The sequence below is a fragment of the Mustela nivalis genome, assembly GCF_964662115.1.
Source record: "Mustela nivalis genome assembly, chromosome: 18".
Taxonomy (NCBI): Eukaryota; Metazoa; Chordata; class Mammalia; order Carnivora; family Mustelidae; genus Mustela; species Mustela nivalis.
In genome coordinates, this window is record NC_139037.1 from 15325208 (window position 1) to 15348516 (window position 23309).

The following is a 23309-nucleotide window of genomic DNA, read 5'->3' on the forward strand; positions in this document are numbered from 1 at the left end:
CTAACTAAATGGTAACATGCCAAAGCAGGATTTAATCAATGGTTCAATATAACACTAAGAAACCATGTCAATACAAAATATAATGACCAACAACTTGTACCTGAACTCAAGAAAAGCCAAGGTCCCTTCATACTGAGAAGCTGATGGGAGGGAGATCCTCTAGATCTTGAACAGGTATAGAGTCTTGATTAGTGAAAGGAGGACATTCTTCTATCAACTAATTTAAATGCAATGTAGGTGGTAAGAAAATCTCTAAAGGTGGGATTCTTCTTCTTCTATGGAATATTAATCATATTTTCTAAATGGAAAATTCACAGGTGAGTGAAAAATGAACAAAGCTACTAGCAAACTCTGGGGAGATAAGCTACAGCTTAGTGTTTTCTCTGGATGACATGAAACTCATCTTGTCTGGGCCCCAGGAGAGGGGTCTAGCAGGAATCACCAGGAGACGGCTAACAGAGTAGAATGCAGTAACCCATGTCTCCTATTTTGAAGACAGAAACTGGCATATAACTGTAGCATTTCAGAGTCTCCCAACATTTGCAAAAGCTCATCTTGGGAATTCACTTTTTCTTTACTGCCTGAGCTCTAATTCATACATTCAAAGACCACCAGAGTAAAATCAGTGAGTCTACAAATGCCATTTGGAATGACACACAATTCAAGTATAATGACTGTCCAGAAGTTAATTTTTTTTTTTTTTAGATTTTATTTATTTATCTGACAGACAGAGATCACAAGTAGGCAGAGAAGCAGGCCCCCCGCCGAGCAGAGAGCCCGATACGGGACTCGATCCCAAGACCCTGAGATCATGACCTGAGCCGAAGGCAACGGCTTAACCCACTGAGCCACCCAGGTGCCCCAGAAGTTAATTTTGAAGTGAATGCCGTATGTAATTCATGTGAAAAGAAGGTACCAATGAACAAAGAGGAAGAGGAAAAGGAGGAGGAAGAGGAAAAGGCAGTTAAATGTTTCATTCTGGGATGTGACTGAGAAGAAAATCCAAAGAATGAGATTGACTTTACTGGGTCCTAAAATCCTACACACTGTTCATTCCTTCATTCTCTCATTTATTCTTCCAAGTCTGCCATATGGAAGATGATAAAACTTAGGTCTTACAAAGATAAACAAGGCTGTCGTCTGTGAGGACCTTACACCAAATACATACAGAAATCTAAGGCCCAGAAGCACAGGTCAACAGTGAAAGCAGAATGGAAGCTCTACTCTTCCTTCACAGGAACAAAGGTCACCTCAGATCAAACAGCAGCCCCCAAACTTCCTAAAATTGTCTTCTCTGTCTTCACCCAACCTAGACCTCCAAGTCATGAATGGAGCCAACAAGGTTTGTGACAGCTGAATTGTGAAATCACTTCACTTCCTCTGTGAATTGTTTTCAGTGCTGAATAGCTTCCTGTTTTAAAGGTGGATATATATTCAGACTGCCTCTCATCAAAGTGGAACGTAAGAGCTAGGCATTACGACTATTCAAAGGCGGCTTTTTTTCCCACACCTATTTGCTATTTACAAGGAAGTCCCTTGGCACACATGAAAGATAATATCAGTTACTCGATAACAATAATGAAGAAAACGTGTATAAAAACAACAGCCTTTGTTTCAGCCATATTAAAAACTTTACCAACGATTAGAAATAAAACATAAAGGGATAACTGGCTTGGAAAGATGGGGAGATTAATATCAATTTGGGGTCTTTGCGGGAGGCAGAGGTGATGACCCTTTACAGAAAAAGTTTGCTGACTTCATCTATATATTATAACCAGAGTCATAAAAACTTAGGGCTAGAAGGAGCCATCACTAACTGGATCCTCTATCCAGTACATGAGAGAACCTGCCGCTGAAGTTAAGAAAAGCTCTGACTGGAGCCTGGGCAGGGCCCCACTGGCTAGCACAGGGTCCCGGTCACTATGGAAACTAGGAATCATGCTGGGGTCAGGAATTATGCTTCAGGTGCACAGTGGGTAGTCAGCTCAGGGGAAAGGCAGCCCCCACTTGCTACAACTCCTGTCTCCAGTTTTCAAATCTGAATCTTGACACTTGCAGAAAGGCAAAGCCTGAGCCTTTATTTTGTCGTATAGGTGAAACCAAGGACCAATACAGAGACCTAAGAGCACAGTGAATTCTAACACTGCTAGAGTCACAGCCCTCTCTGAGAATCTGCTAGAAGTTATGGACTCTGTACCCCAGGAACATGTGTAATACATGTAAGATTTTTCAGGCAACATTAAAGGGCTCAATTATTCCCTGAAGCTCACTAATGAGTAGCAATTTAAGCACCACGACTTAGGGTATGATTAGAGGTAAACATTCAAACCTACTTCTTTCCTTCTGGTGGCAGATAGTCATCTGCTATCCTCCTTCCTTGAGAATGGGAATGGCCTTGATGGAAGCCAAAGCTTCCAAAGCTTTGGCAGCACCCAGAACATCTGTGGCTCCCCCACATCTTCCAGCTCTCCAGCAAATAGAGTCAAACAGCTACGGGTGGGTACTGGTCTTTAAACAGGAGTAACGTGTACATCTGTGGGGCAGAAGCATTAACAACTGGCATGTGACAATCTGCTTCCCTCCTCAGCCACAAAGGAGGCTCTGTGTTTCAGGTTCTAGGTGGACTGCTGCAAGATGATGTACCTAAGGGCCCATGTCCCTGAATTAGTGTGTGGAACACATCCCCATCCACAACTAAACTGAGTTAAATTTGCTAAATACACACTGTAAATTAGAAATAAATCTTTGTCGTGCTAAGCCCCTGGAAACTGAAAGTTAATCTGTTATCACAACATAATATATTCTGAAATACAGAGGGTAAAAAAAAAAAACTTAGAATACGTAAATCTTGAGGACTACCTTCTTTCCCAACTTTAATTGCTGAGGCAGCATGAAAATGCTAGTTGCCAGAGAGGGGGGTCACTGAAATGGAGGCTGTGATGAGTAGCCCCATTCCTTCCATCTGTGTGAGATACTCACTTCTGCAGCTGCCAGGTGAGTTCGGTGTTGAAGGCTCACAGCTGCATCTCTGGCCGAAGAGCACCACCTCAGACTAACACACGTCCCATGACTGTTAATGTGGGCGTAGAAAGGCCCAGCCCCCTCTCCCGGACTTAGGACAACTCAGATACCATGGCCCTCCAATGGTCTTCCCATAGGATCAACAAAGGCCTCTGCAGCCAGAACATCACTCTTTGATTCCTTCCTTTGCTCAATCCTGCTTCTTCCCCAAGACCCTTAATAGTGTTTTACTCACATATACTTCCCCTAAGTTCCCTGAACACAAATGCCCCTCTTAGATTAGGATAACTCAGCCTAAGACTGCCACTCAGGGAAATGGACGCTGAGGGTAGACAACAGTAAAGATTCTGTTGTTTTATTACCCTGAAGGAAACCCAGTGGGCAAGAAGTGTGTGGCCTACATCATCAAGAAGAATTTCAGGGGCACCTGGGTGGCTCAGTGGGTTAAGCCTCTGCCTTCACCTCAGGTCATGATCCCAGTGTCCTGGGATCGAGCCCTGCAAAAGGCTCTCTGCTCAGCGGGAAGCCTACTTTCCCTCCACCCCCTGCCTGCCTCTTTGCCTACTTGTGATCTCTGTCAAATAAATAAATAAAATCTTAAAAAAAAAAAAAAGAAGAGTTTCAAGTTTTATTCTATAAGACTGATGAATTATTCATTTAGATCCACAAACTTTCTGTCAATTATTAATCAACTGTAAACCAGTCAACTGTATTTATTGCAAATAATAATAATTGCTAACACTTATGTGCCAGTCTTAGTTTAAAGATTTCACAGGTATGAACTCATTTAATCTTTGCAACAATCCAATAAAGTAATTACTATTATTATCCCATTTTCCAGACAAGGAAAGTTGGTAAATTTAAATGGTCTTCTCAAGGTCATGGAGCTAGTACGAAGTATGGCTATAAATAGGGCTGTCCCAGGTACTACATTCCATTGTATCCTGGACCTCAGCTATTCAGCTAGCAGCATCCCCATTAGGTCAGTGCTGTTCTTCAAAACCAACTTGACAAAGTTGGGCTATGTTTAGGAGGCAAGGAAAGGAGGCAGGTAGGATGAGCAGGAAAGAGTATTCTCTAGGTGGGAAGAATAGCATGAGCAAAGCCTTACTAAAAATATGGAGAGGGGAGCAGATCACAGGAAGAAGATGCTTGGCTGTCTTGGAGAGATGGCAGGTAGGGGAGACGAGGAAGGCAAACATCTGGGCTCTGGAATGAGAGAGAGCTACGGAACTTGAGCAAATGTCTTATCTTCTCTGAACTTTAAATTCCTTTATCTCTAAAAGGGGGCAAAAGAGACATCTCAGGACTATCAAGAGGATTAAATGAGAAAATGCATGTCAAGTATTTAACTGAGTGCTTGACACTCAGATAGCACTACCAATACATATCATCATGAGCCCTTTCCTTAACCATGACCAAAGAAGAAAAACAAACAAATGAAAAAGACATATTCTGACTTGCAGAATTGTTTTTAAAATTACCTTTTACAAAATTATCCATGTAATACAAGTACTTCTGCAAGGCCTCTAAAGAGGAATAGCAATTCCTCACTTCACCCTCTCTCCAGTCCTGATTCCGGCTCCCTAGAGCAATCTCCCACTTACTACTGGTGTCTGCCTCCCTTTTTCTAAACTAATCTGATTTTCTTTAGTTTCTTGATTTGGGCTCTTTTTACTATTATCTAATGACTTCACACTATGGAAAATGAGGATTCAGATCTCTTATAACTCTAAGCACGTGCATGTATGTATATACCCGTGCCATTCTATTGATATAGTTTATAACATTTTTTTTGTTAACAAAACACTTTCTGTCTATATTGTAATTGTATTATTACCATACAAACATTATTCACACATGCTTTGTGGTTTATTATAGTTATAGTTCTTTCTGGGCACAATTTTATTATTTTTCCAGGACTTAGGAATGGTCTTGGTTTTTGTTTTGGGGTTTGTTTGTTTTTGTCTGCTTGGTTTTCTACATATGTATAATTAATTTATCCCCCAATTCTGGCCACTTATGAATTTCTTACAAATATGTTTAAACCCATCAGATTAACTATCCTAATCATTTTTTTCCCTCAGAGAGATCCTAGGGCCCTATGTCTTACTACTCTAAACTAGACTAGGTTTCTATTTTCACCCTTCTGACCAACAGTCATCCTACAAAGCCTCTTCTCCATTATCCCAAGAATCCCATTTGCCTCCTTCTAGTGTTAAATCATCTGGTTTTTTTTGTTTGTTTGTTTTTGTTGTTTTTTTATCTTCATGCTTCTTTTTTAGTTTCTTTCATCTTCATCAGGAAAGTACACCCTTCGATAACTTTCTTAGAAAAGGGACATGGGAGGTAAATCCTACCATCATGCTTAAGCAGCAGTTTGGTTCTTAAGTTCTACACTGGAAATAATTTTTGCTCAAGGTTTACTGTTTTCTAGTTTCCAGAACTTCTGTTGAAAAAGCTGATGTTGATTGGAACCATTTTACTCTCTGAAACTTTTAATCTTTGTATGAAATTTCTGCCATATTCACTTGTTTCCTTAGTACCTGGGTGCTATTTCTCATCTTGAACTCTTTCAAAAACACCATACCACTCTTATTCGATGGATGTGGCATCACCCCTCATCTGAGTATCTTAATTCTGTTTTTACATTTTCGATGGTGTTCTGCCCTGTTTCCATCGCCTCTGAGTTCCTTTCTCTCTTTGCTTGTTCTTGTCATCAAGATAAAGTTTTCCTCAAGTATCTGGAGGAACACTCTTCATTTATATTTTTAAGATAGACACTTTTTAAAAAGCTGTTGGAAGGTCTGTGGGGGGTTGATGTCCTCTGCATTTAGGAGGAGATCTGGTCGTTTCCCTGAAATCCCAGCTGACAGTATCTGTAGAACTTTCCTCTTGGAATCTTCAACTCCTCAGGGAGGAATCCTCCAGTCTCCAGCCTGGAGCTGATCAACAATGTTTCCCAACCAGATGGCAGACAGGAGCAAAGATGTGTCATCATTCAGCACACAGACTTCAATTAATCCTCATGTGCAGTGAGACTAGTGTCCCTCACTCACCTATGCCTGAATCCCCAAGTGAGACCCTATTCAATAGCCTCTCCAGAACCTAAGATTCTGATAAAGTTCAGCAAAGTAGTATAGGGTGAGGGAATCTAGAAGATCACTTCTCTTTTCTCCAACTTCCAAACAGTTCTATTCCCAGTCCTACCCATTCCCACACTTGCAGAGATAGGCAGGGTCTCCAATAGCAGAACCTTTATGTTCTAGCACCCCAAATTGGCTCAATTCTTGACTTTGTCTTTTGCAGGCATGTAGTTCTACCTTTCTATTATCTGCTAAATTAGTTACCATCAGTCTGATTATTTTTCAGCTTCCAAAATTTTGTTGACACTTCTTATCTGCCATCACTTTTTCTTCTATGTTTGTTGTCTTTGTGGTTTTATATTTTATACTTAAACTGTCATTTCAGTGAGGCTAAGAGCACAGAGATAAACCTACATGTTCAAGCTGCCATGTTCCTGAATTATGTCTTTTTGGGGGATGCCTCCAAGTGGTGAACCACTTCCATTCTATCATTGGAGTATTTGCTCTCTGAAATGCCGAGGAATTATCACAACTGATTTATCCAGTGCAATATCAGAGAAGGAAGCAACCAAACAATGTAAACCTTTCAATAAAGCACAAGACACATGATGATTAAAATGCACTCAGGAATCTGTATGGTGGGTGCAAGCCCAGATCAACCTCAGTGAGGAGCCTCATGTCTCTCACTGTGAATGGCTGAGGAAAATGGAGGCCAACTATGTAAGTACTGATCAGCTACCAGGATGTTCCAAGGAGTCACATGTTCTGTGTCTCCTGGTTTCATCCTAACGTCCTCATACAACAATTACCAATTTGGGAGAGATCTGGCTTCATTAAGCATTCAAGCAGCATTTGTTTAGTCCTGGGACTAAAAGGGAATAAGTTTCATGTAGCTTCATCTTAATGAAAGTTTATTATGTTGTAAATCTGATGTAATTTCAGGGGCTTGCCGCCTTGCATGATGGATGCATTATCCGGCCTAGGAATCTTAAGAAGTGACTTCATAATGTACTCACCACAAATCCCAACATTGGATAGACCCACTCTATAAATCTTCTGCTTAAATACTCTGTTTTCTTAAAGTATATGTATGCATATGTGTGTGCACACACAGGTGTGCTGTGTCTAATTCTTGCATCAGCCAGAGGCCCAGTAGGAAACAATTTGTACACACTCAAATGGGGATACTGAGTAGAATTTAATGAAGAGACTATCTGCCAAGATGTGAGCTGGGTTTGGGGAAACCCACAAGGGACAGTGAAGCAGCAGCACCCCTGGGCTAGCAAGAGCACAGGAACCATTACCACCCGTAGGCCTGAAGGTGCCAAGGAGGGCAGGGTTGCCAGTACCTGGCAAGAGTAGTAGTTGTTGGAAAGGGCTGCACCCAGGAGCTATGGTCTTCAATAGAGAAATGCAACCAAATCTGCCCCCAAAAGGGAGAAAGCCAGAGGGATAAATACTATGACCTTGCTTTCCTACTGCCTCCCATTCTACAGAGCCCTCCTATTGAACAAACCAAAGTAGAAGCTACAGGACAAAGGAAGGAATTCGTTACATTTATAAAGGTCACCATCCTGGGCACACAGACCGTAAAATACTCAAGTGGGGTATGCTAAAGATTTTGGATCCGTGGGCCCTTCTGAAGAAAGAGGAATGATGGAGTTGGGATTAGAAGTAGGTGAACACCCATGTCATAAAGTGACTTTAAAACAGGCTTCTATTGTTGTGATGTTTTACACCATTATTTTTTGTTTGTTACATGTTTGCTTTGCCCATTAGGCTCTAAGTTCCAGGAGATGAATGGCCATGCTCTTTTGTATCCCAGCCCAGTGCTTAGCATACAAAGACCTAGTAAGGACCGAAGTGAATTTCTAGAAATCACAATGATAATGAAAGACTTCAGCTCCTCCATCCACAAAATGGGAATGCAGGGAATAGGGGATGATATGAAGCTACATGACTTAAGTGACTCCAAAGGCTATAATCCACATGCTCAAAACGCACTGAATTAAAAGAAGTCTAGAATGTCTGGAATTAAAAGAGCTGGAAGGCATTTCAAATATTATTATTACTCTTACTGCTACTCTTGTAGACATGTCCAAACGGGATCATATGTTCAGGGCATTTCTGGATCATAGCAGAGTAGCTGATCTGTTCCACGATAAATGCATCCCAGGCAGCAACTGTGCCGTCAAAACATAATCAGTCAACAGAATATGCTTCTCAGGCCTCAAAAATTTCTCTCTCTCTCTCTCTCTCTTTCTCCCTTTCAAAAATGGACTCAAGCCCTAGGCAACATAACCACTGAGTTTTATTATAAAATACATTTCAAAATAATGGTTGCAAGTCTTGGAAGCAGAGAAGAAGATGAAAAAGAAGAAGTAAACAAGGCCTTTTTCTTCTACTAAATGATAAATTAAAAGCAGCACTTTGCTGTTCTGCCTCATTTATTATTACATTGCGCTCTCACTGCTAGAGTTAAGGTTGTGTCAGCGTTTCCATTATAAACCCCTATTTTCAAGGGTTTATAATTCAGCCATAAAAATTTGCTCCAGGCTTAAACTTGCCATGCAAAAGGTCTCATTGTAAGACCGAACTTAGGGACAAATTCAAAGGAGGGAGAAATGAGTTGGCTGGTCTGAGGTTAAAAATGGGAACCAAAAAATCGTCCTAATTGGTGGCCTTTCTCTCAGATTCCGAATGTGTCCTGAATCTTAGGGAAACCTGAAATACCAAAAGGAGATGAGAGAGAGAGTATAATTTTTCATTCCTTTATGGGGAAAAAAAAAAAGGCATTATAGGCACAGAGGAGCATTAGACACAGATACATACTAAAAGCCAACCTATAGCGGATGCTCCTGCACTTAGAATTTACACAGTGCTACTGATTTACCAAACTAGATCACATATCTGGGTGTCCACTGCATGGTTAGTTTTTATTTTACAACAACTCCTGTAAAATGTGGAAGAGGGACATGTGGGACGCACCAAAGAAAGCATAGCATTTCTGACCATGAATACTATTCTCTTCCACTTCACTCTTTCTGCCTCCAAGTGGATAATGTGCAAACTATGTTTGTATTAGTGTCCCAACTCCAGATAAGTTCTAGATGCCTTCTATGGCATCATTCTGCCTCTGTGTACATTTGAGTCCCAAATCTAAGCTTAATGCCTTTACTCTGGTGGTGGGAGTCCATCTTCATTATAAATTTATTTTCCTGGAAGGTTAAACTGTATCCAAAATGCCATGAGACAGACACCAGCTTACAAAGTGCGTTATGGAGTTTAGCAAGTCAATAATGTTCAGCCAAATCATGAAACGCATCTCCAAACCAGAAAAGCAATTTTGTTTCGGCACTGCCCACAAATAAGAATGACAGAGGACCCGTGTTACTTATAGATCTAGAGAGGTGTTCAGAAGTAACATTTCAATCCTTGGAGAGCTGAGCTTCCACTTCAATACTTGGGCCTAGAGAGCTCTGTGGATTTAACTCCTGGATTAGAAGCCAAATGTACTGATCAGCAGGTCTCTAACTTGAGGGTACATCAGAATTCCTGCACCACAGAGTTTCTGACTCAGTAGGTACATTCAGGCCAAGATTTCAGGACAAGAATTTGCATTTCTACCAGTTCTTATGTGATAATGATGTTGTTGGTCTGAAACTACACATGCAACTTACTGGTTTAGTAATAAAAATAAAGAAATGTTATTGTATTCCAAATGCTGTATTCTAAAGTATTGTCCTCTTACGGCTTTTAGGAGTGTCCTCAAATGAAATCTTTTGAACTCCTAGAACCCTTGTAATGGTATAATGAGCCACAGTTTACAGATGGAAGAATTAAGTGCATGAGTTTTGTCTGATACCAGGAGATAAATCAATAGCAGAGCCAGGACGAAGAATCAAATTCCAGACCTCTAATTCCACAGTCCAGGTGTGTTCTGACCTATGCTGGCCGATTGGCCATTCTTCATAATATTAAGTAACAGCACGTATGGGCCATAGAGGATTTAAAATAGAATCATGATGCATTCAATATGCAGCATGAAAACAGACCACTTTTACAGCCTTGAATTATCTACTTTATGCTTGTACCCACTTTTATTTCAGTAAGTGCAAAGTACAGCTTAAGAAAGACAACATGAATATGGTGGAATGGGTTCTTATGTCCAAGGACCGTGACTGCGAGGCTCCACTGATGTCATCACAAGAAAAGCTCTCCGAAAAGAGCGAGGCATCAGTATCATCTTATTTCACTTCAGCCACCAGGAACAGAGCTGGCAATACTAAATCACAGAAATAATGTGAGGAAGGAAAGAAAAAGACAACTGCGGACAAAACAAGAAGGGAAAGTTTTATTAATTCTAAATACGCTTTCCCCATTGGGTTTACACTAGCATTTGCCCTAATAGGTTCCAGATGTTCTGCCGTCCTGTAAGTAGCTACCTAGGATAAAACAGTAGCTTGCCTCCTTTAGGAAGGTGAAATCATGGACCTCAGGACTGATTTACAGTTTAGTTAAATCAGAGCCCACAGCATGAATGCACAGTGATCGGCAAGTAGTGGGTGAAGGTGAAAATGACTGTCAGAAAAGGCTGGCGGCTCAAGAGTTAATACCAACGTTTTCTTTGAATGCAGCCTTCTGTAGTAGCTAATGAAGGTAATGAAATATGACATGTAGTTTGGCCCTTGACCATGGAGTGCACCCCCCTCCCCTCTGTGCTGCGAACAAAGCCAAAACAGATGTAGCGACTTCTGTATGGTTTGGGGTTGACGTTTGTTACACAGAGCAGGTCACCATGTACATTCCCAGAACGTTCGCTTCTGACACACGCGGCATTATCTGAGAATGATGCTGCCTTTGTTTGTGAGGTGCAGGGAGAAGGGAGGGACCGAGAGAGCAGACAAGGGGACTTGAGCCTCTAAGAAAATCAAGCCAAATTCCCCTCCTTTTCTTTGCTCTGGTTCTCGGCCATCATGCGCCTTGCCTCCTCCTGACCCTCTGGAAAATGGAAAAACAAAACAAAAAAAAGCATTCTGTCCTTTAGAGGAAATAAAGAGGCCGCTTTGCTTCAGCAAAGGAGCTTTCGACAAGGCTAGATTTTGTAGAAAAATCCCCCTGTACATTTACGGCTGATACTGAATGTGCTGGACTGGAGGACAGTCTGGATTCTTATTTCCAAAAGTCACCTGTGTTGGTCACAATCAATAATGAAAAGGAAGCATCTCCCTGGCAAACAACAACAGAGTTTCAGGTTTTCTGACTAATGTCAGATCTGTGCGTGGTATCTCCATGCGAATGGACAGGTCTCGAAAGAATATAGGCTTCTTGCTAGAAAAAGTGCTTGGCTTGGCTCTGCTGCCAATACTAATTGTAGCTGCGCTGTATGTAGCTCCTTCACTCTGGAAGGCCACTAGGCTATCGGACTGTGGAATTTTTCTCCCCTAGGGATCTCAAGTGGTTTTCTTTAAAGAAAATCCCATCCAGTGTTGGCCTAACATAATATCTATTCTTTCCAAAGCATCAGAACTAACCAGCAAAGTTAAGTTTAAAAAAAAAGAAGAGGAAGAATGGAAGGTAGGAAGAGTCTTGACAATTGATAGCCTGTTTCAAATGTTATTTATCATTCTCAGCAGAAACACTGACATGTGCCTTTTGAAAGGGGACACTGTACCTTTAACCTTGAATCTGAACGCATTCTTAATTTGGGATGCAAGCTGAGGTTCAAAAACGGATAGCCTTTGGGTGGTGGGTGGGGGGAGGGGTGTGGCTGGATTTATTTATGAGACGTGTGGAAAATTTTGACATCACATGCTAGAGCCATTATTCACATGTTACATGACATAAGATTGGCCCATTTAATGCAGCAACATCACATACAAAATTTGATTTTGTCCTCTGACAGTAGGCTGGTCCTCTGCTGCTCACCCTCCTCTACCCCACACCCCTGAAATGTAATCTTTTTAGGTTAAAGGCCACAGGAAAATGATTTACGTAGGCTATGGCTTTCCTCAGACCCTGGAACACTGGGTTTGGACCAAGTTCCCTCATTAATGACAAGCTGAAGAAGGGAGGGGACATAGGACTTGTGGGGAAGGGGTGTCTTCTATAATAGGGGACCCCAGCCTGCCACAAACCCCTCTAAGCCCTTTACTGCCACAGCTGCTTCCCAAAGGGAAAGACCCTGGTGGAGCCTCAGAGCTGCTCATCAATTTTAGGAAACATCCACTTCTAAGACATATTAGCCTAATCTTTTGTCTGATTATGGAAAAACATCTGAAGCCTAATAAGAATTAGACCTGGAGGGTAAAAGATACCAATACCTTTAGGTTCTGCCAGCCTTTATTCAAAGCACTGTTGCTCCCACAATTGCATTTTATGCACACGGCACAATCCTGAGTGGTACAGGGACCCCACTTTGCAAATGGGAACAAAAGCTATGAAATGGTGGCCTGAGGTCAGGCATGTACAAGTGGCCTGAGCGTAGGTCTCCTGACCCAAAAGCCTCTCCTCTTTCCTTTTTAGCTAATTATTCTATGCCGTTTTGGCATCTGGCAGAAGTCTGTAGGGGGCCAAGAACTATATTGGGTGTTTTTATCCCATTTAAGCAGAGTTTACATATTGCATAAAATTTTCTATCATATAGCCCACAACCCTGTATCTTTTGGGTTGGAATAACATCATGGTGTACAAAGTTCTGAGTTCAGTTCCTAGACAAATGAAAAGAGGCTGCCTTCATGCTCTTTGTTGCAAAAAAATTCTAGTACCTAAAACTCATGCTACAGTGAACACACCCAGGACTGGGTGGCTACATTTTTACAGGCAACAACCGAGTAAGTCCAGCTCAGTGCTTGGAAAAGGTACTGGCTTAAGCAAACACGCGTGCTGAGCTGAAATCTCTGGGTGTCATGAACTGCTGGCCAAGGGCCCGTGGGAGTGGGGAGAAGTTGCAGGCTCTGACACAGTGAGGAGTCTAGGAGGAAGGGCACACACCCTGAGCATCTGGCTTTGATATACATGCTGAGAACTCTACCTAGAGTCCAGAGGCTATCACCATGACTTTGCTTTGTCTGGAAATCTCATTGCTTGAGTAAAGCAGATTCGATCTCTTCATTTAGAGGAGCCACCTCCTAAGGTAGCCAAGCAAGCTGTTTAACAACTTATATTTTTACGTTTGAGGCTAAAATCTGAGAGAGAGTCTCCAGCAGGTTGCAAATCAGAGCCAGACTTCGCTGGTTTCTGGTGAACATGGAAATGCATATTTGGTTGGCAGGAGGTGAAAGGAATAAAAAATCCTTCCATGTTGTTAAAATCCCAATCAAATATATCAAAAAGAAATGAAAGCACTCAGTTGAAAAGCTATCTGCACTCCCAAGTTTACAGCAGCACTACAATAGCCAAGACATGGAAACAACCTAAAGCTCCAACAACTGATAAATTTAAAAAAAAAAAAAAAAATGCGAACCCCCCCCCCCAAACACAGACACTCCATGGAATATTATTCTGCCATTAAAAAAAAAAAAGAAAAATCCTGCCATTTGCAGTAACACAGACCAACCTTGAGGGTACTATATACTAAGTGAATTCAGAGGAAGACAAATACTGTATGATCTCATTTATATGTGGATCCAAAAGAAGAAGAGAACTCACAGAAAAAGAGATCAGATTTGTGTACAGCAGGAGTGAGAGTGTAGGGGGAGAACTGCGGAAAGGCAGCCAGTTACAAACTTGCAGTTTTAAGATAAGTAAGTACTAGGGATATAATGTAAGACATGATGCCTGAGGCTAACGCTGCTCTGTAATATATGGGAAAGTTGTTAAGAGAGTGGATCCAGAGTTTTCATCATAAGGGAAAAAAAGATATTTTGTATGCTTTTCCCTTTTATTTTATCTACATGAGATGATGGATGCTCACAGCAGTCATCATTTCACAATATATCCAAGTCAAACCATTATACTGTACGCCTTAAATGTATATGGTGATGCCTATCAATTATATCCCAATAAACTGGAAAAATGTCTTAAAATCTCCCTTTAAAAGAGAAATATACCCAAATTTAATAGTTGTTTAAAAATAAAAAATACAAAAATAAAAACCCAATCATGTTACTAAGAGACACAATGTGTGACATATACTTTAAGATCTTAAAGAGCAGACATAACTGACACTTCAGTGGATCTTCCAGAACGACCCATTCCCTGCTTTGATAGTGATAGTAACCCCTTAACTAACCCTCAGCAGTAGAAGGGATCTTACTCATTGACGACAAATGTTAAAAAGTGTGAGTTAAGAGGTTCTTCTGAGTCTGACTGCAATGCAATCCTGCCTGGAGACAGGGAGAGACGCTGGGTGATCCCTCTTGCTTCCAATCTGCTTTTCCCTAGTGCTACTGCTATAAGTTGGACCCTATAAAACTGTCTGTATCTTAGTGCTTTGATCTACATAATCAGCAAATTCATAGGGTTCAACCTGATACATTTCTGAGCTTGGTAAATAGACCAGTTTAACATCCAACACTTAAATGAATCACAGCAAATGGAGAACAAAACAGCTTGGAGCATTATATCCAGTGGAAAGACTTGTTATATAATATTGTGAGCATATTACATAACAGGTATCTAATTTTCTTTTGCTTCTGAATGCAGAGCATACTGACATTTTTTTCTTTAGTGCCCATGGTCAGGGGGAAAAAAAAAAAAAAGAGCGAGATTAACAAAAATACTACAAAATACTACCAAAACCATTAAACATTTTGCACAGCTATAGTCAATTTAGGGATGAATATGAAGTTTAAAAGATAAGAAGAGAGAGACTTAGAAGTATCAAGGCAATTCAACTCTAGATGCCCCCACCCCCTGAAAATATAAAAAAATAATGTTGCTGCTAGCAAAGATATTAACCAATTTCCTCATATTCTCACTGTTCCTTGTTAGAGCCTATCATCCAAGGAAAACAGGCCAAGCAGTGGGAAATTACAGGTTTTCCAATAAGACAGACCAACCACAGTTCTGGAGTTTTCATTTCTGAGTGAGCACACATGTCACCTGAGAAGAAAAATGCCAGCAGGATCTAGGAGTCACCCAATGCCACTGAAAAGAGGTAAGGGCCTGACAAAGCTATAAGCGTCCAAGGGTCTCAGAAGGCTGTAGTCACCTCTACATATCCTAGTAAATGGAGTGCATGGCAGGGCATTAGCAGGCCAAGGTCAGCCAGAAGTCATGGCCCCTCTGCTGATGGGTTCCATAATGGTCCAGATAATGCATACTTGGGAGAGAGAGCAGGGACAACTACATAAAGACATGGAGAAGAGGACCAAAAACTGTCTCACAGCTGTTTCATGACATCCTGTGGGTAAAATCACTTTAACCCCTGCCTTGCTGGGGCCAAAACATATCCTTGAGTCACATGATAAAGCATTTCCAGGTTGAAGAAATGTTACATAGGAAAACAAACAAACAAACAAACAACTAAACAATGTCCATGCAGGCTGGTTGTAGCCGTCAATGAACACAGAGAGAAATAGTCCACAAGTTTTAAAGAAGCAGGTTACACACGTGACATGGCCTCATAACCTGGTCCTGTGAGGCACAGCCTTCATTGCACAGTGTTTCTGGAACTCCAGAAAGTGACAAAAGGCTGGGGATCTAGGGTGGTTGAATGCTTAGGGCTGTCAAAAACCAAAAAGTCAGTTCCTGAGAGCTTAAGATCCATGGAGTCCAGCAGCAAATATAAGTCAGAGATGGCTGAAATTTTCAAGTTTGATTCATTGTGTGACAACAAAACACCGAAGTCAACCAGTGTGGCAGTATAGACTGGAATAGAATTAGACCTATACTGACATGGTGGGGAAAGAGCTCTAAAAATGTCAGGGAGCCTGCACACTCTTCCTGGCTCTCTGTGACCCTCAGTTTCTTCATCTGAAAATCAGGATCATAGGAATTACTCTATGGATAGAATACACTAATATATATAGACAAAGCATGCTGGCAACATGAAAACTTTCAATATCTGTAAGATATTAATATCACAGCTACCACTGTTCCAATGTACATCCAAGACTCAGTTCCTTGTTGTTTAACTATTTATTTATGCAGTAGTTTGGAAAACATGGCCTCAGCTGGCATCAGAATTCCTTTTATGGAACAGCCTTTTTGAGGAAAATATCCTTGATAAGGCACTTGCAGAGAAGGTGAGACCCTCAGAGCTTTTGTCAGAAGGAAATAAAGAAAGCAGCTAAACTGAAATGCATTCAGAACAGATACGAATTTGGGGCAGAGGGACAAGTGAGGAAAGAAGGGCAAGAGTATAGGGAGTCTTGGAAAATGGCAGGAAAGTTGAAAAAGGACCCAAGGGGTGATGTGTAAACACCCGTGCCCTACCAAAGCATCAGTAGCCTTCTATATATCGCACATATACACACTCCTTGCCTGAGTGGTTGGTCTGAAGGAAAAGGAAGACAGCCACATTCCTTAGCTGTATCATACATCCTAGACAAAAGAGGAGCCCTGAGACAATTTCCCAGATGAACTCATTCCACAGAAATGGGAGCTTGCAGGCCAAACGCAAACACAAGGATCCATAAGCCCTTTGGACATCTATAAAGCATTGAAAAGGGCCATGTTTTTACATGGGACGTATCTGGAGCGGGGTAGGAGCTTAGCCAACTTTTCTAGGAATTTTAGGACACTAAAACCCTACCTGATGTCTGAGTTACAAATGGTCTGCTAATATTAAGTAATCAGAAACATACTCCCAGCATACAGCAATTTCTCTCTCTGTCAACCGTTCCCCAAGGGAACCTGATCTAAGCACCAAGATTCTTCAAAGTTTCCACTGAATCTGATGTATCTATTTAAATTCTGTGGGACAATGTAGAAGCAAGCCCCTGTCTAGACCCCCAGTGAATGCTGTGCTACTCCAGAGGCACTAACCCGGAGAAGTGGGAATAATACTCTTCTTATTGGAAACTTGGATCTATATCCCCCCCATAATCAGGCAACCTTAAGAAACCCACCTCCTTTCTGACCCTCACTCTCCTCACCTGAAAACGGCAATGACTAATAGCCACTTCAAATGATACAATGATTAAATGAGAAAAAGCAACAAAAATGTTTTTGAAAATGGTAAGATACTGTTTAGGTGTATATGGAAAAGAAAAAAAAAAAAAAAAGCCCAGAGTCGAATTCTCAAGTAGGCCCATATTGTGATAGCCAACGACATTTATGTTAGCTATAAAGCATCTAGTGATAGAACTGGAACTGGGGGAGATTTCTTTGACCTTCCTTCCCTTTAGAGCAGCATTCTCATCCACAAAGGTGGATAAGGGAGGCGAGATGCTCCTTTTGCTTAGGAACGTGGTATAGACTCCTTATGGACCTGTTGCTTCCATGGCTCCCCTTGAGACAGCTAACACTCTACACAGAGCTTCCTGGAGGGAACAAAATAGCCTCTCCCTTACTCCCAGGAGGAAAAAGAACACAGGAAAGTGACTTGATATGACTACAGGTCTGCCTTGAAACCTCCCCCAGCAGATCAGGAAATAGAAAAAGATAAACTCCAAAGTCAATCTTCCATCTCCAGGTTTTGAAACTGTTTCTAGTTAAGGTGTAAAGGATGTAGGAAAGGATAAGAATTTTATTCTCCTTATTAAAAGAATCAAAACACCCCAATATCGATTTTTGCTCTTCATTACCAAACATGCACGGTAATAATAACAGCAACAACTTAACGCCGAAATAATCAGTGAGCGGATTCTTATAGCCTCATAAGTCACAGGAATGTATTTATTAGGGACTGTGATCATGGTGTGAGTGTGCTCGACGGTAGCTTATAAATTATTGTTGTAATTTACAGTGCGCCTTTTTTCTTCTTTTTTCTCTTTCCACCTGTTCTGAAGTCCATCCAAAAATCCTCATCATGCCATTTACAATCGGAATAATGAAACGTCAGAGCTCCCGCTGGCCCGCCAGCCCACCAGCCCACCGGCCTGCCAGCCCTGGTGCTCTCTCAGCAGGCTTCACGGGGCCCACAGCCACAACCACATCAGCCTCCCAGCTGCCCACCTCCAGCAGCCCCTGGGCCCCAAATCAGGGTCCAAAATCAGACAGCATCTTCAGGGCTCAAGTCCATACTATTATCTACAGCCAAAGGAGAAAAAGTGTCCATCCTCCTCCTGGGAACACAAGCCACAGGGAAGGAACACTCTGCTTCCTGAAGATGATTTCTGACACACTGACTCTATAAAAGGGCATAAGCTGGTGCGTGTCATTCTTCAGTCCCTTGCCAGTCCTGGCAGTTATAAACCCAGGGCTTCTCCTTTCAGAGTGCAATAACTACCACATCCTAATAATGAACAAAACCAACATCAGTGACACTGCCTGGAAATGAATGTTACCACTTAGATTCTAATAAAAGAGAAGTTGGAACAAGCTGTACCAGGTGTCTTCTATTTGTACTTATATTCAATTATATAGCATATGTTTTTAACGGAACGGTTAAGAACGGATTTGTGTATTTTCAGTGTACCGCATCTTCTATCCTAACTGGTAAAATGAACTTGCTCAGTCACTTGCTCAGCTCCCCACCTCTGGTACCTTAACAATGCAAATCAGTTCAACACTGAATGAACTGCCACACATATTTATTAAGCCCCTAGCATCGGAAATAACCAATACACATTTTCTGAATAAAGCAACAAGACAACATAATCCTCCTTGGCTGGGAGGCAGGTTAAAGGGATATATATGAGAGTGGCAATAAATCCTATCCCCCAATAGATACTGGTCCCCCAAAAGAGCTGGTCTTCAATCTTTACTCTTCACCAAAAAAAATTACTCCTGCAACTACATACATCAGCCAGGAGGTGCACGAGGCAGTAGAGAGAGGACTGAGACCAGAAAGTCAGGACATATGGATTCAAGTTTTGACAGTGCTGCCAATTACTACATTAAGATGGGGCACATCACTTTATTTGCCTGTGTTTCCATCTCGCCAGCTGTAAATGGAGAGATCCAGATGGTCTTGTGGCTCTGAACTGTGGCTCTGAATTACCTTCAATAATTCTGGACTTGGCCTGTGTCCCACTGATAGGATAATACACATACAGAGATGTGTCCATTTGAACCTATTTCTATTTACCTGTTATTGTTGTGTCTGTGGCTATCCTAAACCCACAAAGACTACTAATGTATAGTAATGGGTGAAGAGACTTGTGTGAATCCATTTTACTTCTCTCTGCCTCAGGTTCCCAGCCCAAACTTTCCCATGGCTCTAATGTTCTAGCTTTCTCTAACAGCTCAGTCATAAGAACAGGGAAAATGTTCATTACAATCTATAAATTCCTAACTATCCTCATCCTTTGAGAAACTCACCTAATAGTCTGCCCTGGTCAGCAGTCGTCCTTGTTTATGAATTTGAAGGACAGTCCTTTAGTCCTGTCAAGAGAAACAAATGACTCCATTACCATAGGGACATGCCAAAGTCCTCAACGCCCCGGACCACAGAAATCATACCCCAACAAGATTCTAGGTGCAAAATACATGGCAAAATTGCATCAAATTGATTCTGTAGAAAACCCACCTACCAGGGTAAAGTACCAAAGTGTCAGAGGTCTTAGGCAATTCCAATAATCCCTTCAGGGAAGAGGGTGAAAAAGAGCAACAAAGCAAAGGCAATCGAGACGCAGTTCTATAGGGAAGGGGTGAGCCAGGGTGCTCACTGCCAAACTCTAGGTGCTTTGCTATTGATGTTTCCCACAGTGAGATATGGCCCAGAGATGTTAGGAAATGCTGCATTGTCTTATAATGACCACATCTTTCAGTAGTCTTACTTTGTGGTTTGGAATATCCCACACATTTTCCAGCAGGAGGATCCCAGGCATTGACGATAGGACACAAGGTCTGTGGCTAGCAAGTAAGTCTCCACTAAAATCAGGGAGAGGGGTAGGATGGAAAAGGCTAATGCAGGTGACATCTTTGCCAGGGGGCAGCACCAGATCCTGAAATGCTACCCTGTAGCCACAAAGCACCATTAATAGGCATGACTCTAATTCAAAGACTCTTGCTTATCCAAGTCATGTTTATGATGAGCACCATATTCAAAAGGTTGATAAGGGATGTTTTCTAAGCAAGACAAAGATGGAAATTGTAAAAATAAGCAGATACATATATCTGCAGGATGATTTATCATATATGCTTATAATACATGACCAACAAACCATTATTATTTCTATCACAGAGTTCCTACATATCAAGGGGAAAAGAAAACACAATAGAAAAACATGCAAAGGGATGGGAATGGGAATTTATAATATAGGAAATGCAAATGTCTAATAAACGCACAAACAGTGCCCAACCCCGGGGATAGTCAGGTAACTGAAAGTAAAGTAATAATGAGGTACCATTTATTGACACACCATTATTGTCATTCTTGACAAAACTTAAAAATATTGATGACATCTAGTGCTGGGGATAATAATAGGAACAAATACACTCCCGTATTTTTCTGAAGAAAATAGAAATTGCTACAATGTTTTGGAAAAGTAATCAAGCTATGGTTATTAAAAGATTAAAAACTCATTTACACTTTGACATGATAATCACATCTGAATCCACTCAATAGAAATAAAATCGCCGATATATAAGAAAATATGTATGAGGATGTTTACTCAAAATCTGAATATTGTAGAAAAAAATTTTGATTTACCTAAAAGTCTAAGAATACAAAAATGGGTAGCTGCATTATGCAAATTCTATAGAAAACTATGAACTTAATAAAAAGAAGATGGTCTAGAAAGATGTTCTTTTTACATCAGTAAGTTTTTAGAAGTACATTTCAGAGTAATATGCGTTACAGGATTTGCTTCTATAACAGAATTTTTAAAAAAGGAAAAACTGTGTGCATGTGCATGTGTGTGTGTTTGTGTGCACACTAAAATAATGGAATAGAAAGATATCCATCAAATTACCGAAAAAATTAATTACAATGGGTGATAGGAATGAAGAGAAAGAGTGGAACATTAGTTTTTTTAATGCATATTTATACACCTCTATATTATCTGACTTGCTACAATAAAGATGAATAAAACAACAGCAATAAAATTGTAATGCTAAAACAAACAAAAAGCTACACTAAGTTCTAGCAGTTTTCCAGTAAAGATCTACAGACTTTTCCCCACCAACAATGGCCCCATGGCCCTGGATGGCACCACTCACATAGTTGATACCCAGTAAATGTTTGTTGAATGAATGAACATTCACAAAGATTTATTGAATGTGGTTGAAACAAGGTATAATTTCAGGGCCCAAAGAAAGATTTATCCTTACCCCTCCTATCTCCATCCTTTAAAAAACAACAGCTTTGTATCTGGAAAATTATTTGATATAATTTACAACCCTCAGAGGCCCATTAGAAGCTCCTAGCATCACAGCAAATGTGAGTTTCTTATTAAAAAATATGTGGGTCTTGTACAATGCCTGGGCCCACCTGGGAAAAATGCAGCAGCTTCTATTTCATTTGGGGGGAAAGAGAGTGAATTCTTCACCTTTCTGACATACAGTAACAGCACTGCAAAACCATTTTGAGCCTTTCTCTAAACTCTATGAAATTTTATATGGCCAAACCATTAAATATACACCACACCACACACACACACACACACAGTATGTTTCCATGTGGCTTCAATTCTCAAGGAAGTGAGTATACTTAATGTCTGCATATTATCTGCTGCTTCTCTGACATTGTGTTTGAGGAAATACCCTTTTTATAGTTCTACATTGCACCTGCAAAACTTTTTCATAAACACCTATTCATTCACTCATCTCTGTTTACATATCTATCTCCCCATCACCACTGCCACCTCCTAGAAAGTGAGGACGATGATGTCTTTGTCTTTATACACTGTTGACTCTCAGTCACCATGCAATGAAGGGATGTATGATCAATGGGTGAGTGAAAAATCACTCACTATTTATTCATGTATGCAACAAATTTACTGAGCACCTATGATGTACAGTGTCCGAGTCTATCCTGGACACTGTACATCATAACGGACAACAAAACACTCCAAGTCCCTGCCATCATAAAACTTACATTCTTGTGGGGGTTAGACAATAATCTGCTCCATGTACAATATAATGCCCAGTGGTATGGGAAGAAAATTAGAGCATAATAAGAAGAAAGACAGTGACAGGGGAAACTCTTTAGCTTGGGTGTGGGGTGGTCAGAGAAGGCCTGAGAAGGTGACATCTGATAATAGACTTGAACAAAATCAGGCATGGAAACATCTAGAAAAGAACACTCCCAATAGAGGGAACAAAAGTGCAAAGGCCCTGAGACAGGAATGTGATCGCACATTTGAAGAACAACAAAAAAGTCCATGTGGCCACAACATAGTGAGAGGAAATGAATCAGAGCTGGAGACCAAGCTGGATCCCCAAGGGTCCTGATGCCATGGCTTTACTTCAGCTAGGGACGGGAGGGGCTTCAGGGGCAATACAGGGAGAAGTGGGTCAGCCCTCATGCAGATGCACAGCTAGTTTTCCCAAGATGGGCAGCTTTGAGGGTGAGAGGTGGGGTAGTTCACCCTCTAACACTGGTTGGTGTGGGGGTAGAAGGGGAGAAGAGTACAGAAAAGGGGCCACACTAGGACATCCTGTTGTAAGGTTTCCAGGCTTCACCCTATCCACAAAGACTTTTGCTTTCTCTTCGCTTTCCCTTTTTCATCACCATCTTGACAAGTTTCCTGTAGAACAGTGCACCTTTCAAGAACTGGTGAAAGATGCCGCTTTGGGAAAATGAGACCAAGGGGAACAACAGCTCCAGATCCCACTCTGCAAAAACCCCTCCAGCCTGGGCACTGCCCTAACCCTTATTAGGGTTTTGCTGCCTCTGGAGTAGAAGGAATCCATCATCCTGTCAGCAGATTTGAGCCTCGCCTGAATGAATGGCAGCCTTCTGTCCAATTTCATCTAGCACGTGACAGGGCAAAGAGGCACTGAGCTTCCACAAAATAGAAAATAACTGTAAAAGAAAGCAGGATGTAACAAAAAAAAATGCTTAATGGATACAAATAAGCACTGTGAACTGAGAAAGAAAAGTGGTTACATCCACTGGACAGCTCCAGGTGGGGCATCAGGAACCTTGGGCATTCAAGACATAGGTACCTATATCACATAGCAACTGGGTATGAGTAATGCCCATAT

The 23309-nt window shown here is 41.2% G+C and overlaps 1 long non-coding RNA gene across 1 annotated transcript in view; it reads right to left on the bottom strand.

The window, feature by feature from the left end:
• Positions 1-19542, bottom strand: part of LOC309853540 — a 328591-nt gene extending 309049 nt beyond the window's left edge. Inside the window, exon 1 of the long non-coding RNA XR_014305806.1 lies at positions 19479-19542. This is a non-coding gene — a long non-coding RNA (uncharacterized lncRNA). The remainder of the gene's footprint in view (positions 1-19478) is intronic.
• Positions 19543-23309: the final 3767 nt, after the last annotated feature.